The 18,163-nt window shown below is 40.8% G+C and overlaps 1 protein-coding gene across 3 annotated transcripts in view; it reads left to right on the top strand.

Annotated features, from left to right (window-relative positions):
* The window catches only part of LOC309340386 (uncharacterized protein), a 280,887-nt gene that overhangs the window by 163,294 nt on the left and 99,430 nt on the right, over nucleotides 1-18,163 (top strand). The window lies entirely within an intron of this gene.

Raw genomic sequence — 18,163 nt, forward strand, 5'->3', positions numbered from 1 at the left:
GAGTCCCATTTAACTATGTTTAATAACAGTAACTTAACATGCAGGACTAATGAACTGGTCAGAGATAGAGTTGTTCCTGGAGAGTACTCACATGTCAGCTGCCTCACTCTTCCCATAAATGGCACTCCATCACATAACAGCAGGTTCCTTTTTGTGTCTGTTTGTGTGTGTGTGTGTGTGTGTGTGTGTGTGTGTGTTTTGAATTGAAGGATTTTGAAATTATATGTCTCTGTGATGGTTGCTCTTTAAACATGGTTTAGTTAACCCATCAAAATAGCATGGAAGTTCAGAATGCCCTGGCAAACAAGAATATTCCTTGGATTAAGCATTAGGAAGTTTTTTGAACTCTTAAGAGCAGTGAGAGGCTAGATAGGCACTTGCAAAAAGGGCAGTTGGTATTTGCTATGCAGGATAAAGATCAGATGATACAGTATGAGCATCGTTTCCTTTCCAGCTCTCATCTCATCACAAGATCTTTGCATCTGCAGTGCTTCCTATTTATTAAGATCTTAACTGCAATATATTAATAATGGATTCTTTATGCTTTGAGGGACTTTTCTAGTTCATTTATTTTTCATGCTGTATTTTAGTAGTTGTATAAGTGTTATTATATTTTTACCATATGTAACTTTTGTTTATTATATTGCCATCCACTGAATTTCCCCCTTGGGAAAGCACAGCAGGATACAAATTAGGTTATATTTTAAAATATAAATAATTCTGTGTGCAAACAAACACATAACCCTTCTCATCGGTTTGATAACTGTAAAATGCCTGAACTCTTCCATCCACCCAAACATATATTGGAAGACTGATGTTTCCAGATAAGTGCTCTGGTCCATGGGGTCACGAAGAGTCGGATACGACTAAACGACTAAACAACAACAAATGGGCATGATGCAATGATGGTTGTGGACTGTGACATCCCCTTTGAGAACACTTAAGGCTACAATCCTATACCCACTTATCTTGGAGTAAGTCACACTAAGATCATTGGACTTACTTCTGAGTAGACATGTCTCAGATTGCCCTGTAATCCTGACTTTAAGTTCTTCCTATGGAAATAGATAGAATACGTACTGCAGCCCTCTACAGGCTCACTGTTGAATTCAGCGGGTTTTACTTCTGAGTAGACATGCATCCATTTGCACTATTACGTTCTTAATTATGGCTGGCCTATGGCCATTGCTCTTTCCCAGAAAAGCAATGCACTACCTAGTAGAAAATTCCAGCTCATCAGAGCTATATTCCAAATAGTCCAAAGATTTGGTCAGCGATACCAACAATTTATAATTACTATTTGGGGGGGGGGCTGAAACAGGATATTTTAAGGTTGTCTCATTTCCCCATCCTTTGGGCAACCCCAACAAAAACAATATGTGTTTTACTTTACTATAAACTGCTGGCCCATCAAGAAAGCAGGTAAATGAGCACAAAATACCTGAATCCAAAACTGTAATGGTATCCAGCCTCTTAGTACATGCAAATGGCTATACTTCACTGGTCGGCTAAGGGCATTTATCTCAACAAAAGAACTGGTTTGATAGCCTTTTCTACTAGATGCTAAACCTCCCTGGATATAGGTTCACAGGCCTGGAAGGAACCTGTGGATATCACCCAGACTGTTCCCCAAACCATAGATAGACACACAGAACCATACATAGATGGTTTGAGGGTTTTTATCAAGTGGTATATAATTTTTATGAAATAAAATAAATAATAAAACAAAACAGAGAAATAGTTCTTATGCCTATATCATTGGCTAGTGCAGTAATTTCTGCGCTCTTTCCCCCACAGACCACTGGAAAGTTGCTGGGGGGCTTGAGGGACCATTTAATGGTTTTCCTAGTTACTGTAGCAATTGTAATGCCTTGTGCTCGATACTATATTATTTCCTATTGCATTTTTATATACATATTCTTTGGGAACCCCTAGGCTAGTGGCCACCTAAAAATGCCATCTAATAACAATTTTTCAATGTATGCAATTATTTTTGTCAATGTATACAGTTTTTGGGTTGTTGTTGTTGTTTTGTATTGTATTCCATTGTCAGAGCTACTGTCCTTGAGATCCCATGAAGGACAAATGTAAATCTTGGTGTATGCGATAACATGTACTGCTGTAGCATCTTCTAGTGTGACTATCTCTAATTAGTAAATTAATACTCTGCCATTTGAAATAATCACACTCCACCGATAAATAGGAAACAAAGCACAGACATTGCCTACAATTCTGGGGACTGTTCAGCTGCTAACATGCCTCTCCCATAACTCTTTTGACTCTGTTAAGATAATCATGTACCATCTGCTTCTTGCCTCAGGCTGGCTGTGATGTGTGTTCAGGACAAATAAAAAGGACAGTCAAAGGTATGCACCCTGCCCCTGGTAAGCACTGGGATCATCTTGCAATCTTTTTTAAACCAAAAATCTATAATATTTTCATTTGAATCTCTTCATCGGTATAGCTAGCATTCTTACACACACACACACAAAAATGGACTTCTTTAAAGATGTAAAAAATGACAAACAGCTGACATTTCTTTCTAATACTCCTTTAAGTATGTGTTGCTGCAAGCGATGGAAATGTCCCTCAGTCCTCTGAGGCCATTTTGTCTCTGCCAGGGTGGGTACCTTAAGGGACCTTTACTATGATCTGAAGAAGTGTGCATGCACACGAAAGCTCATACCAAGAACTGACTTAGTTGGTCTTTAAGGTGCTACTGGAAGGAATTTGTTTTGTTTTGACTATGATGACAACTGAACTTTTAAACTTAGATTACTTACACATTTTGGTTCACATGTGCAGATTAACTTCTAAGCAAATTAAAATTTGCCCCCAGGAAGAAATGACCCTCTTGCGTGTGCCCCAGAATGTAACTTCCAATTAAGGATAGGCCAGTCATAGAAAGAGAAAGTGTGTGTCTACAAGCATATACAACCTGGGCAGTCTCTATATTTAGAGTACCTTATGAATGTATGTGGGTGGGGCGCAGGTGGCGCTGTGGGTTAAACCACAGAGCCTAGGACTTGCCGATCAGAAGGTTGGCGGTTTGAATCCCCGTGATGGGGTGAGCTCCCATTGCTCGGTCCCTGCTCCTGCTAACCTAGCAGTTCAAAAGCATGTCAAAGTGCAAGTAGATAAATAGGTACCTTTCCGGCGGAAAGGTAAACAGCGTTTCCGTGTGCTGCTCTGGTTCACCAGCAGCTGCTTAGTCATGCTGGCCACATGACCCAGAAGCTGTATGCCGGCTCCCTTGGTCAATAAAGCGAGATGAGCGCCGCAACCCCAGAGTCGGCCACGACTGGACCTAATGGTCAGGGGTCCCTTTACCTTTTTACCTATGAATGTATAGAGTTTGTGGCAGGGAACAGTGAGGAAATTCCTAATTTACTTTCCTTTATTATTATTAAATCTTTATTAATTTGAATTTTAAAAATATCAAAATGCAACGACATTTAATACAGACACAAAGTGAGAAAATAAAGAAGAAAGAAAATAAAAAGAGAAAAAAGAGAAGGAAAAAACAAAAAAACACATAAAACTATACATTTCATATATGTAAATGCCATATCATATTTACAAACTCACAAAAAAGAACAAAAACATTACTGTGAATTAGCTAAAAAAAGGCTTCCAAATATTTTCATTTACTATATCTATTCTTTCCTTTATAATGCACAGTCTCAAATTAACTTAATTATTTCCGTACATCCAAACATAATCTAATTTACTTTCCAAGCATTTGTTGAAAACAGGTCCAAGTATGGTAAACTGGAGAGATAATTTATGAACAAAAAGATATTTGAAAAGCTATGGAATGCCTTCCCAAGCCAAAATGTGGATTCTCATGTGATCAAGTTCAATATACTGCTATAAAAAATGAAGCACAGTTCTTCCCCGTGTGATCTTAATGTGTATAGTATGCTATATTTTTAAAATATTCCTCCATTTCAAGAGAGAGAGAGAGAGAGAGAGAGAGAGAAAGCTTCAAGTAATGCTACATAGTACAATATTTCAAATCAATGGAGAAAATTGCCTTCTGAAAGTAGATAACAAAGAGGCAAAAGCCACCTATGAAGCAAAATAAGGCCATAAAACAAAGTTATGCTGGGAGTAGATCACATCGCTTCCCTCTGTAAGACGGCTGCATACAATGGATAGGTCTGTTTTATAGAAGAGCAATTATAGGAGAAGCACAAAGGAGTGTGGAGACAAAATGCACCCAGATGGGAAGACTGGGTGTCCTGGATACATTCTGGGATATTGAAAAAGTTCACTTGCTTTTTGACAAATGTGATGGCTATTGCTCAGAACAGAATAGTTCCTTTGAGGGAAGTTAACCATGGTGCCAAAATATGTAAAAAGAACACAAATGACAGAATATTCTCAGTTTCGTAAACAGACTGTGGGGATAGATCGCATTCATTAGTAATCTCAGTCAGAGATTGTTGGGGTGGATTTTGAGCTCGCTGTCAGAAATCTGAGCAGCTCAGTATGGGTGTAAAAGTTGAATTATTAGAGTTTTGCTACTCCTTGGTAATCAGAGGACTTGTTATGAAAACAAGGCTGGGCACACAACATACATTTAAAGCACCCAACCACACCCAAAATAACTGTGGAGACTAGTTTATTAAGGGTGCTTGGACTTTTGTAGCTCTGTGAAGAGGAAATGTGCTTTAAATGTATGGTGTCTTCCAGACTATTTCACAAGACTATTGAGCAAGACTCAAGCACACACGGTTGCATAATCCAGGTCGCATAATTAAAGTGAATTTGGCATTGTTGAGCCACAAATATCATTCCAAAGAAAACCAAACATTTTGTGGTAAGGAAAGTGACTTGAAAATGTATGGGGAATTGTGGGATAACAATTGCTTGACATGATGTCATATAACTTCCCACAAAACAAAAAAACAAAACAAAATGAATGCTCAATAAGCAGCCAACATTGTATAGTCATCGTCTCCAACAAATCAGGATAAGTGTTCAATAAAAAGGTTATTTGGTGGTGACCTAAGAGGAGGTTTTCAGTGAATGATAGAAGCAAAAGCATATTGCACTTTTAAAACATAAAAATAGCCTCTTAAAAAGCAAGCTAATAGAATTAGTCACTGTGGTTCTTGAAATTGGCATGTATATAAGTAATTTCTGTTATTTGTAAATGCTCTTTATTAAAGGGAAAGTAGTGTTAATTATAAGCATCAACGATGTGATTACTTCTAAAAGTGATCTTTCTGTTGTTGATAGTGTAATTTGCTGCCTGATTGAAGGCGATCAACATCAAATGTTGAAACTTAAATCTGACCTTCAGAGAAGATATTCATAATAATTATTGTTACCAGAAAATTTAAACGTTGTGCTGCTGCATACTTCTATTTATTCATTTGTCTGATAAATGTTTAACCCACCCTTCATCCAAGGTCTCAGGGCAAGTTACATCTCCACCAAAACCACAATCAATGAAGTACTAAAAGGTAAAATAAAATAACCACAAAATCAGCATCTAACCCCAGACGCCCCACAATGGCTCTCATTAACATGGCAGACTGAAATCATTGAAAGGCTGGTGAAAAGAGGTGTATTTTTATTTGGTGGTGAAATGCAACAGCATCAGCCCAAATCATGCTTCTGAGGGCATTATACAAGCTGGCTGCACCACCATGGAGAAGGTCCCATCTCAAGCCACCACCTAATAATAATAAATAATAATAATAATAAATTTTATTTATACCCCGCCCTCCCCAGCCAAGACCAGGCTCAGGGCGGCTAACAACCAACAATAAAAACAAGTTGATTAAAATACAATTTAAAAACAAGATTAAAATACAACATTAAAACATTAAGATGCAGCCTCTTCACAGGAGGAGAAAGGAAAAAGAAAGAGGGGGAGGGAATCAAACTGATTCTAAGCCAAAGTCCAGGCGGAACAACTCTGTCTTACAGGCCCTGCGGAAAGAACTCAGATCCTGCAGGGCCCTGGTCTCATGAGGCAGAGCGTTCCACCAGGCCAGAGCCAGAGTTGAAAATGCCCTGGCTCTGGTTGAGGCTAATCTGACTTCCTTAGGGCCCAGGCCCTCTAAAGTGTTGCTATTTATGGACCTTAAGGTCCTCCACAGGGCATACCAGGAGAGGCAGTCCCGTACGTACGAGGGTCCTAGGGTCCTCTACCTAATGGTGGAGCCACAAGGAAGGCCTGCCTCCAGAGCTAAAAGCCTAGGCCAACTAATATTGGGAAGGGTGTTTCTACAGATACTTGGGTCCCAAGTCATTTATTGCTCTAAAGGTTAGCACCAACACTTTAAGTTCAGCCAAGAGAAATATAGACAACTAAAGGAGCAGTTTTATAATGTGCTTCTTGGTGCAAGGAAAAAAATAGGTATAAAAGGAGAATTCCTAGATGCCAATATCCAAGTTTGAGGCAAGTACTCCTTGGTGAGAGAACCCCGGAATAGATTTAAAATCACAAAATATACAGCAAAGTAAAGCATGGAAATGTAGTCTGTTACAGACCTTTAAAATATGCCCTTGTGATTTCCAAAACTTCCCCAGCATAGGAAAAGACTACACATTTGGTAAGATACACTGAAACAGAAGTCACCGGACCTTTCTATATAGTGAGAAGGTGGGGAGGGGTATTACTCAGAAGGGTGGTGGGAATGGGTGATTGGCAGATAGCTGCGATGAGCCTGTTGACGACTCTTAACGACTGCAATAGGTCTAACAGGAAAAAGCAAGGGGTGAGAAGGTGAAAAATGGCTTTGTCATGTATAATGAGATAAGAATCCAATGTCTTTGTTCAAACCAGGTCTCTCTATAGTTTTAAGTTTGGTGATAAGTTGCAATTCAGCAGCTTCTCTTTCCAGTCTATTTCTGAAATTCCTTTGTATCTGAAGAAGTGTATCTGAAGAAGTGTGCATGCACACGAAAGCTCATACCTAGAACTAACTCAGTTGGTCTTTAAGGTGCTACTGGAAGGAATTTTTTTATTTTGTTTTGACCATGGCAGACCAACACGGCTACCTATCTGTAACTGGAACATTTGGTAAGTTTAAAATTGGTTTACTTACAAACTCTTCAAAGGTCTAGCTCATGTGCTTTTCCTTTTTCTTTTTTTAAATATTTATTAAGAGTTTTTAATTACAATACAAATAAATAAAACACAATAATATATATCATAACACATTTTCTTATCATCTTTGGACTTCCTCGCATCTCCCGTTCCTGCGTTCCTAGTTATAAAAAATTTAATCCAGCAATTTATCACCTTGTTTACATTCTTACTAACTAATTTTCCAATATTACATCGCACATTTTAAATAAATTTGTTTGATATCTTGAAAAATTTGGTTTAGCCTAATCATTGTCTAATTGAATTTAACTTATCTTCATAATTCACCTCATCTGTTTTAATGGTGCCGAATTCTTTATAATCTAGCATCCTGCTTAACATTCATACAATTTACAATATTTTTGCAGATAAATCTTAAATTTCTTCCAGTCTTCTTCTACCGTCTCCTCTCCCAGGTCTCGGATTCTGCCAGTCATCTCGGCCAGTTCCATATAGTCTATCAGTTTCGTCTGCCATTCTTCCAGTGTGGGTAAATCTTGGGTTTTCCATTGCTTAGCGACGAGTGTCCTTGCTGCTGTTGTTGCCTACATAAAAAATGTTCGGTCCTTCTTTAACACCTTCTGGCCGACAATACCCAGAAGGAAGGCCTCTGGTTTCTTGGTGAAGGTATACTTAAATATCTTTTTCAGCTCATTATATATCATTTCCCAGAAAGCCTTCACTCTAGCTCATGTGCTTTTCCATACAGCATTCAGAAAAAGTTGCACAGGTAGTGAAGCTTGTCTTAGTTTCAAATGGTAGGAGTTTCTAAATTATTGGTATAGAACCTCAAGAGTGGCTTTTGAGAGCCATGCAGCCTGAGCTGGAACAACTAGCGTAGCCCTTTCACATACTGAACTTCCAGGTAGACTGGAGAGTGAACAATAGGCTTTATTACCCCCTCAAGGTTAAGGGGAATGGCCTAGCTAAGCCTGGCAGGACAGCTTACTCTATGGTCTTATTTTTTTTTTAAAAAAATAATTTTTATTGGGTTTTTACATTTTATAACAAACACACACACAAAGACAAGAACACACAAACACACAAATACAATCACATACCCTAATTTTCTTTACCCACTTTCATTGACTTCCCCCCACCCCCTCCTCTTACATCCCAGTTCCAAAATTAATTCAGCAAGTTCTTACCTAACCTCTTAAAGATATTCATATTGTTTTTAAAAATTAAATTCTTTTTGTTTATCTATATTCAACTTATCCAATTCTCTTATAATCATTAATTTCTTTTTTTTTAAGGTCGATCTGACTTCCCCTCCACAAATTTTCCCTTTATTATATTAATTATAGGTCACATTGACCAAGTAAAACAAAACAAAACATTTTATAGTTCTATTCTCTCCCCCCCCCTGCCCCGGTTTCTGTCCCTTCCCAGACAAATGTCTAAAAAAAACAAACAAAAAATAGTTCTTAGCCCGGATTCCTCACGTCCGAGGCGCCTGATTCTCTGTCAGTCCCTCTCTGCCAACTATGTTGGTAGTCCTCTTTGTTGGTCCTAAGACCCCGAAGGAGTTCAGTCAGAGTCACATCATATTTTCTTTCATCCAGAATGTTAAAGAGTGTTTGCTGCGAAAGACCATCTAGTTTTCCATACTCAAGAGGAAAGTCCCAATCATGTTGCTTTATTCTTTTTAGTTTTAATATTCCAAGTACTCCAGGGACTTCTCTCTTCTTCTTTCTCATCTTTCGCAGGTTTGTAATCCAAAGGTCTTCTTGCTCATACTCTAACAATGCAGATTCCTGGTTGATATTTTCCACTTGTAGTGTCTGAACTCCTTCTTTCTTCTCTGTCAATTCCAAAGGCATCTCTTCCTGCTCAGCTGCAGAGTTTTTATCATGCGTCTCCTTTGTGCATTCAGCAGAGTTGTTTGTTTCAGAATTCAAGGTCATAAAAACTTTACTCAAAACCATACTCTGCTCCTGCAGGATTCCCACGAGAAAGAACATTTTTTCTATCTCCGCCAGTAATTTTCCCTCTGCAGCCATTGTAATGTCACTAATTCCCCCTAGGAGGCTTTCAGTTATTTAGTAGTCCTTTTCCAATAATCTGTTACTTTGTTATTATCAATACTTTGTTTCCAATCGCCTCAGTCCAAATGTATCAACTTTAATTCCAAGAGTTGTTAAATAACAAAATTCTTTACTTTGTCCGCCCGTTTGACAGCTTCTTTGACAGCTGTCAAACTCCTTTCACTTCTTCCTCCGGCACCCAAATAGGACACTCCCGGGTTTTTGGGGGGGATTACACACAAAGTTCCAAAATTCCCTTTCTCTCCAGCACAAAATCTTCTTCTATCAAATTTGTGAAAAACTTTTAAATCATCAAAACAGTATTCATTCCGCCTTAATTCTCCGTTCCTTGCTTTAAATCGTCTATAAGTAGAGGGGGTGCGGACTTCCCTTTAACACATCCCCCGATCGTGCCGAATTCACAGGATAAAGTTTTTAAAGTCCAAATTCCACTACTCACGGGTCCTTTGTTATCCAGTCCAAATTTTGGGAAGAAAGTCAGCGCTCTCCGGCCATGGCTTGCGGCTTCGCTCCACTGAAGTAGCGGTCTACTCTCAGCACCACGCCACTCTCCGTACCCTCTCCGCAGCCTTTAAAAAGGCTCTTCGTGGGTCGGGGAGGGCGCTTAAGGTGCCCACCGAGTCACCAAGTCCGCAGGCTTCCGCGCCTGCGGTTTCTGAGGGTCCCCGTGTCGCCGGCACGGCAAGACCCGTCCTCAGTAGAGCCGATTCCCTCCGGAGCTCGGAGGGAATCCGCCATTAGCCATTCGCGCTAACCCGGAAGCTTACTCTATGGTCTTAATCTCTTTATGCATTAAGTAGACTTAAGCATGTTGGTTATACGAGGCTGCTTATCATACAGTGCCAGACTAACAGTGGTTAGGAGAAGGGTCATAGGTCTGTGGTAAAACCTATGGCAAAACACCTGCTTTGCATACAAAAGGCAAAGAACTCCCATAATTCCCTGGGAAGAGAGATTGGTTGCTAAACCATGCTGGAAATTGTAATTCTGTGAGGGGTACACGGATCTCCTAATAATTCTCAGCACCTTTAACAAAAGACATTTCATAGGGTTCTTTGGAGGAAGCCATGAGAACCAGTGTGGACTCGTAATCTGGTGAACCAGGTTTGCGTCCCTGCTCCTCCACATGCAGCTGCTGGGTGACCTTGGGCTAGTCACACTTCTCTGAAGTCTCTCAGCCCCACTCACCTCACAGAGTGTTTGTTGTGGGGGAGGAAGGGAAAGGAGAATGTTAGCCGCTTTGAGACTCCTTCGGGTAGTGATAAAGCGGGATATCAAATCCAAACTTCTCCTCCTCCTCCTCCTCCTCCTCCTCCTCCTCCTCCTCCTCCTCCCCTTCTTCTTCTTCTTCTTCTTCTTCTTCTTCTTCTTCTGGTATCACGGTGCTTTTAAAAATGTTTAGGGCAGTTGTGACTAGGAAAGTAGGTGTAGGATTGCAGTCAAAGCCCTTGGGCTTAGAACCCACTGTTGCTGCTTGGTAATCTCTGCCATTATGTTCATACTCACATCATCCAAAACCATCTCCCTATTTAAAGTCTAGGAAACAGTGAGGTGGCCTCAGGTGGAAAGTGAAATAGGAAACAAATCAAGAAGCCCAGTAATCAGAAGAATCAAGCACTGTGCCATTTCATGCATGAAGGAAAAATCTGTAAATGCAAACCAAGTGGAAAGAATTCCAGGTGTGTGAGCTGTGCCACTCACTTGGAACCGAAGAGGAAATTAATCTTTTTTATATCCTAGTCACAATCTCCTTTCATCAGCCAGGTCATGCCATTGATAGAAAGCCAAGGTTGATACCAACTGACATCGGCAGCTCCTTCTTCTACATATGCTGTCCTCAAGTCAAAATCCAGGTGCAACTGCTAGGGAGAAAACACCCAGCTGCTTTATACATGCAGTATAACAATGCCTCCGCTTTAATTAGTATGACAAGGGAAATACCCTCCTGTCTGTCACAGAATGTGAATCTTCAGGCATGAATATGTATTGTTTTCTTTGGAGTTTCTTAGACATGATTCCTTTTTAGATATTCAGAAGGTTCTCTTGAGATGGTTGCATAGTTCGTGTAGCTGAAGGTACTTGCTTAGCAGCCTTGATAGCTGGTGGCTTCTAGCTACCACCCACCCCCATCTGCTTGGTAAACAGCAGGCATGAACAACTGGAAGATAGAAGGGGAAGAGTCTGCGATTTGCAGCTGTTTGGTGACAAGGCGCTTTGAGCATGCAGCTGCTGCTAATCCTTCTAGAGGAATCAACTCCATTTTAAAGATGTTTGTTTGTTTGTTTGTTTGTTTGTTTGTTTGTTTGTTTGTTTCAGGACACATAGCTTTTGCAAGGTGGCTTACAGAAAATGATTTCCCCCAAAACATATAAAACACATCAAAGTAGGGGAGGAGGGAGGGACACTACTTCAAAACTGAAGAAAAAAACATTAGCATTTAAACATTTTCCATCACAGCAGATGAAACAAGAGCCAGAATAAAACCATTAAATAAAATTCAATATGAAAAGTGTGCAGTAGAACAGATATATTACTTTTTTCAGCCTACTAAAACTAGCTGAAGGGGAAATGGAATAAAATGTTTTCAAAGTACTCTTATGCACCTCCAGGAAAGGAAGTCCCATAGATCTGGGGCCATCCCTGAGAGGGCCAGTCCCTGGCATCCTGGAAACAGGTCTGGAAAAAAAGACTGGAAAAGTTATTTCCACCTTCAGCAAAATAATTTCAGCAGCTTGTGTTGGTACAGCTCAACGCTGTTAATGCCTGCTCTTCTTCCACTGCAATGATCAATAAGATTAGCAGTGTCAGGATTCTTGCCTGAATAAAAAGAGATTACCCAAGAAAGATTGCTCCACCCTGGCAGGGAAGCTTCTCTATGAAATTCTGCTCCGCAAAAAACTTTTTTTCTTTTTCTTTTACCACTTAGGGAAGAGGTACACAATAAACGCCAATTGCTGAGACATTAAGTTGTTGCTGGCTGAATCACTGCCATGTGTGTCATATCTGAAGGTAACATCACATACTCTTCATTTAAAAGTGTCAGGAAATTACTACAGCAGAACCTCCAGCCGATACAAAATGCTTTAGATTAGAGAAGTCACCTTCTGTGTGTTTTTTATGCTGACCTTAACGGATGGCAAAAAGAAAGAGGATGATGAAGTGCCATAAATTTGCAAAATACTTCGCCTATGTGCAATGATCATATATAATGTTTTTCTTCCAGCCCCGCCATTTTTTAATATGGTGACATAGCAGTGTTCATCACAGGGCTGTATCTCTAGTCAGATGAACTCAAGTGCAAGAATCTATGTGAGGGCGCTGGAGGAGTTTCACAGAACACACCTGAAAGCAAACTGATCTTCATTCTCACCTTCTGAACAGATGTGCAAATTGGAACATACTCTGACTCCAGCTTTCTTTATCCAAACTTACTGTGTGATGACAAGGTCTGAGCAGGCTGCCTTTGTGTTTCACATCCTCCTTTTAAGACTAGATAATTTTTTCTTTGGCGGTCACTGGTAGATTTGGAGATACTGCAATCTCTAACTTGTTTTTGCGGAATTTGTGAGAGGACCTCGGCAGCTATGGGGGAGTTGCTGTTAAGGAGATGTTGGTAATGTTCTTTCCAGTGCAGTGCAATAGCTTCTTTATCTTTTAGAAGTGTGGTAGCATCTGCTGAGCGTAGGGGGCATATGCCATGATTTATTGGCCCACAGATGGTCTTTGTGGCTTTAAAGAAACTCTGTGCATCATGAGAAGCAATGGAGGCAGCCATTGTTTCACACCATTGCCTGCAAGGGACAAGACAATTTACATCTTCAGGCAGGGACGGACTTTGGAAATATTTCATAATATGGCACCCTGTGAGGGGCTAAAATTTGGTGTCCCCAAATTATGGATCTTCTCAATTTTGTGCCATCCTCCTTGACCCACAAGGGGTGGAAGAGATAAGCACCTGGCCCACCACTGAGATCCAGTTCCCCACCCCTGGAATACTTAAGGGCAACCCCCTTGGCCCAGCAAGAAAAAAATGGGGAATAATCAACTCCCCTGGACCATGTAGATATAAATAGAAATTGGACAGGACAGACTTGAGCAGGAGGACCAAATGTGAGATGAACTGGAAATAGACTGATCCATCCATTCCTGCTCTGTGTAATTTTACTGCTTATTTAATCAGCTCTGTCAGAAAAGTCCACTCTTCTCAGTCCCTGAAGGAGAGAAGCATCAACACAAAGAAGTGAGCATTGCTTTTTCCTGCCAAAGAAAGGAGAAATAAAAACAAGAGCAAGAGGGCAAATCTAAATTACTCTGTGACTACATGTTGTTTTGAATTGTAAGCTTGGACGTGAGGCACTAAATAAATATAAACTCAGATTGTAGCCAAGGATGACTAAAGCATCAACATACGGTTAGTGGTCATGGAAGGATGAAACTCTTGATATAGGTGATCTTGACTAGGATTCCAATACTCAACAGAATATTTTTCCCCTCATACAAGAGGTTTGAATCAAAATCTCACCAAAATGGGATGATATAAGGGTTTGTTTTGTATATTTTTACAAAATGCTTAAAGCAGGCGTGGGCCTCCCTGATATGGCTCAGCTACAACTCCCATCAGCCCCAGCAAGCATGGAGGATGGGATTTGTAGCTCAGCAACATCCGGAGGGGCAACTGTTCCCCAGACTTGGCTTAAAGGGTCCACAAATCATTCAGGGGTCCCCTGTGTGGCACCTGTTGGCACCAGAGCATCCTCAGCCACAGTTTTTCAACTGTGGCACCAGGTCAAAAATGGTTGGGGTTCCCAACAGTAACTGATATTGCAAAATGAGCTCTTCCACATCTCGATTTCCTGATTTCCTGATGTGTCTGTGTTCATGTTAACATCTAAGGGAAGAGTAAAATTTTGGGGAATGTAGTATCAGAGAGCCCTGCTGAGTAGAATGTCATTCTTTGCTGTGCTAGTTATGCAAATGATGTAAAATGAGTAAATATTGAAGAATAAATGTGAAGAGCAGGACAGAGGTTCCACCAATTAGTTGAAAGAATTTCACTTGTAGCCTGGCAACACCATCACGGGATAAGCTGTTCAGATTATGAATGACTGGATTGATCCAGATTCAAATCAGTTGTCACCATGGCAATCAAATGGGAAAGTGCACTGTGGGTGACTCCCCCAGTACAATCCTACAGAAGAAAAGTGGCTGGCTTCATTCAGTTAGGATGGAAAGGAATCATAAATGTTTATGTCCATAAGTCTTCTTTGAAAGATGAATGTTGACTCAAATATTAGTGAATGGTCAAAGTTCAGATGTTGCAGAAGATGGGAAGAGGACTTCTAGGAAACTCTTTTAGTGGATTTGAGTCACAGCAACATATTGAAATAGTATTTCATGGATTTGCATTTGATGATCCAATTTTGCAGTATGGATCTGTGTGTCAACAGAATGGAGTGGAACTCTTTCCCCATGCACACAAGCCCTATTAATGTCATTGTCGTCATCCATTGCTCAGTTAGGTGAGTGAATTAAGCTGACATCTCTTCAATCAGGAATTGGAAACTGGAAATGTTGCTACAGACTCAAAGACTCATTGTTTCATATAATTCACTTTCACTCCATGGAGGCTTCCCATCTGCTGAGACAACATAACACCAGTCCTGAAAGACCTACATTGGCTCCCAGTACGTTTCCGAGCACAATTCAAAGTGTTGGTGCTGACCTTTAAAGCCCTAAATGGCCTTGGCCCAGTATACCAGAAGTGTCTCCACCCCCATTGTTCTGCCCAGACACTGAGGTTCAGCACCGAGGGCATTCTGGTGGTTCCCTCCCTGCAAGAAGTGATGTTACAGGGAACCAGGCAGAGGGCCTTCTCAGTGGTGGTGCCTGCCCTGTGGAACGCCCTCCCATCAGATGTCAAGGAAATAAACAACTACCTGACTTTTAGAAGACATCTGAAGGCAGCCCTGTTTAGGGAAGTTTTTTATGTTTGAAGTTTTATTCTGTTTAATATTCTGTTGGGAGCCGCCCAGAGTAGCTGGGGAAACCCAGCCAGATAATAAATTATATTATTATTATTATTATTATTATTATTATTATTATTATTATTATTACTTTTATTATTATTATTATCCTTCAAAATATTCTTGAGGAGTCTCATTTTCAGAAGACGAATGATTGAATTCATTGGCACCTAAAGCCTGACATTGAAGACCAATCTTCTCAAGAGGCTGGAAGATATGACATACGATAATTCAATCTCATGACTCAGCAAAAGAAGAAAAACCCTGTGTGTGTGTGGACACATATACACACTTTTACATAAAATATTCTTTGCCATCAAGTCAGAAATAATTTCCTCTCATAGCAGGCTAGCACTCGTATTTGTATATTTTCCTGTTTAATTATTGCTTTTCTTCTTAGTTCCCGAATGTCTTGAGAACATTGCAGATTTACTAACCTGACTTCTCTCAATGTTTATCAGCATTTTCAATCTTACTAGATATGGATCTGCAAGCAGAAAATGCCTCCCAGTTGCTTTGCCATCCCCAACTCTTTTTTCAACGGTGTCTGTACTTATAAATTAAGCAACAAAATCCTTAGTAGCAAAACAGGACTTGGTAATCACAAGATAGTTGAAGGGACTAGAGCATGTACCAAATGGACAAATTTTAGAGTCCTTCAAAAGGGGGAGAAATCTAAGCAACTTAAGGTACAATCTTCCCAGTACTTGTACCAGCAATAGTCACCAGAACAGGATATTGGAATGATGTTGCCGCTTTCAACCTGTGACCCCATCAGACCCAGATGCTGCGTGTCAGTGAACGTTATCACTTCAGGCTAGAATGGGCAGATTTGTTTATTTCTGTTGCCTCCATTTCTCTTTTTTCCCCAATCTAAAATCCAGTTTTGTACATTTCTGCAGCAAAATTCATATATATATACAGTGGTACCACTGGTTACATACTCTTCAGGTTACATACGCTTCAGGCTACAGACTCCACTAACCCAGAAATAGTACCTTGGGTTAAGAACTTTGCTTCAGGATGAGAACAGAAATTGTGCTCTCGCAGCGCAGCAGCAGCGGGAGGCCCCATTAGCTAAAGTGGTGCTTCAGGTTAAGATCAGTTTAAGGTTAAGAACGGACCTCCGGAACGAATTAAGTACTTAACCCGAGGTACCACTGTATATGAAACTCATAAAACCCACCACCATTTTGGTGCAAAATTCTCCTACGTTTTGAGTCATGTGGGGGTTTTTTGTTTTTTGTTTGCCATGGAAACCCAAAGAGGCTCTGAGAAAGCAACTTGAGAAAACCTGGAGCCCAGTTGTGAATATTTCACAAGAGCCTTGGATAAATGCTCTCTTGGATGGTTGATCACCCAACCCCATTAATCATTTCTTGTCTCTTTCTGGCTTCCCATTAGATTTCTGCATGGCAGGATGTCATCCCTCACTTTTCAAAGGGTCAGGAATAGTTTTTCATTGCCACATTTTGATGAGATGTCTTTCATGATACCGTATATTAAGGGGAATAGATCTTCCTTGTGCTTTTTCTTCTTTAGGAGGCTGGAGTCTCAGACTCTGTGTCAATTTATCTTGTTGTGTTTCAGAGACTCTCGCAGCTCTCTTGGGCACCTGCCCTGCACCTTACAACTGATCACCTTGCAAGACAGGCAGCAAGGTGGATACATCAACTCTTTTTTTTTAATCATAATGTTCTTAAATTCACTTTGGGCTAGCCTCACCAGCAATATTGCAGATCAGATATGAGATTCATTTATTAGCTTCCTTTTGAAACACAGTTCTCATTATAGATTTCTGAGTCATCCAGAGAGATGATCCACAATCTGCAGTTTGTCTCTGCTCAGGCAGAATTCTTGTTGGTTGAAGAATTACAGGAGTCATTCCTAGTAAAAGGAAGAATACATTTTCCAACAAAACAGTATTAAACATTCTTCAAAATTTCCCAACCCTCCTCTGGCCATATTATATTTCTAATGTCTCTGTGTTACGCATTTACACACCCTGTTGTATCTTCTGCATGCATGGGTGTTTACAAACAGGGCCGTCTTAACCATAGGCGCTAGGGGTGTGGGGCATCCAGGCGCCAGGCTCTCAGGAGCACCAGGCCGAGAGTCTGGGGCTCAAGAGTTGAGTCCAGGGAAGAGCCCGCCTGTTTGTCAGAGTGCTGCGGTGGGCTCTTCTGCTGTGGGCGGCTCTGTGCCGCGAGTTCGGGGGTGACCAAGCCAGTGAGACACTGAAACTGCCAACTGCACTCCTGGGACAGGACAACCTGGGGGGCAAGGCGCCGGGCAGATCTTTGCACCCTGGTGCCACATATGTTTAAGACAGCCCTGTTTACAAACCCATGCAGTATACATCCACACATAGTCCATGTGAGTTAAAGTCTGCAATGCTAGATGTATGTTTTGCCAATAAAGAGAGAAAGGGGCAGAGAAATCATAGAGGTCTAGTCCTTTACATTTCCTAGCCTGCTAGAGAGCAAAACCTGATAAAAGGATAGACTGCCAAGTCAGAGACCAATCGCTAAAGTCATATCATCAACAATTTATATGCTCACACCAAAATCAGGTATTGAGGGATCATGTCTGGCACCAGCAGATGTGCCTTCAGTGTCCTGGCCTGTTCACTATATGGTGGGTCCATGTGGCAGTGTACCGATACCATCATCCACTCCGCTTTGAAGCCAAGTTCAGCTCCCATCCATGATGGCTGCTGGTCACCCTCTCCAGCCTTTGGGGCGGTGTCTGGGGCATTCTTTCTAGAGCCAGGTATGCTGGGCTGGAAAATGCCGGCATCACCATTGCAATTTGCCATGGTATCCAAAATAATGCCAAGCAAATTGTTCCATCAGCACAAGGATTTATGCTTGCGCATCACAACTTACCCCCTTTTCCTCGCCTTGCGTGACCCTGAAATCTGTTCTAGCGGTTCTCCCAACACTCTGGATCAGTTTGGAGGAGGATCCAGGGTGCAAATTGGG

Source organism: Podarcis erhardii (genome assembly GCF_964252035.2).
Source record: "Podarcis erhardii genome assembly, chromosome: 4".
Lineage (NCBI taxonomy): Eukaryota > Metazoa > Chordata > Lepidosauria > Squamata > Lacertidae > Podarcis > Podarcis erhardii.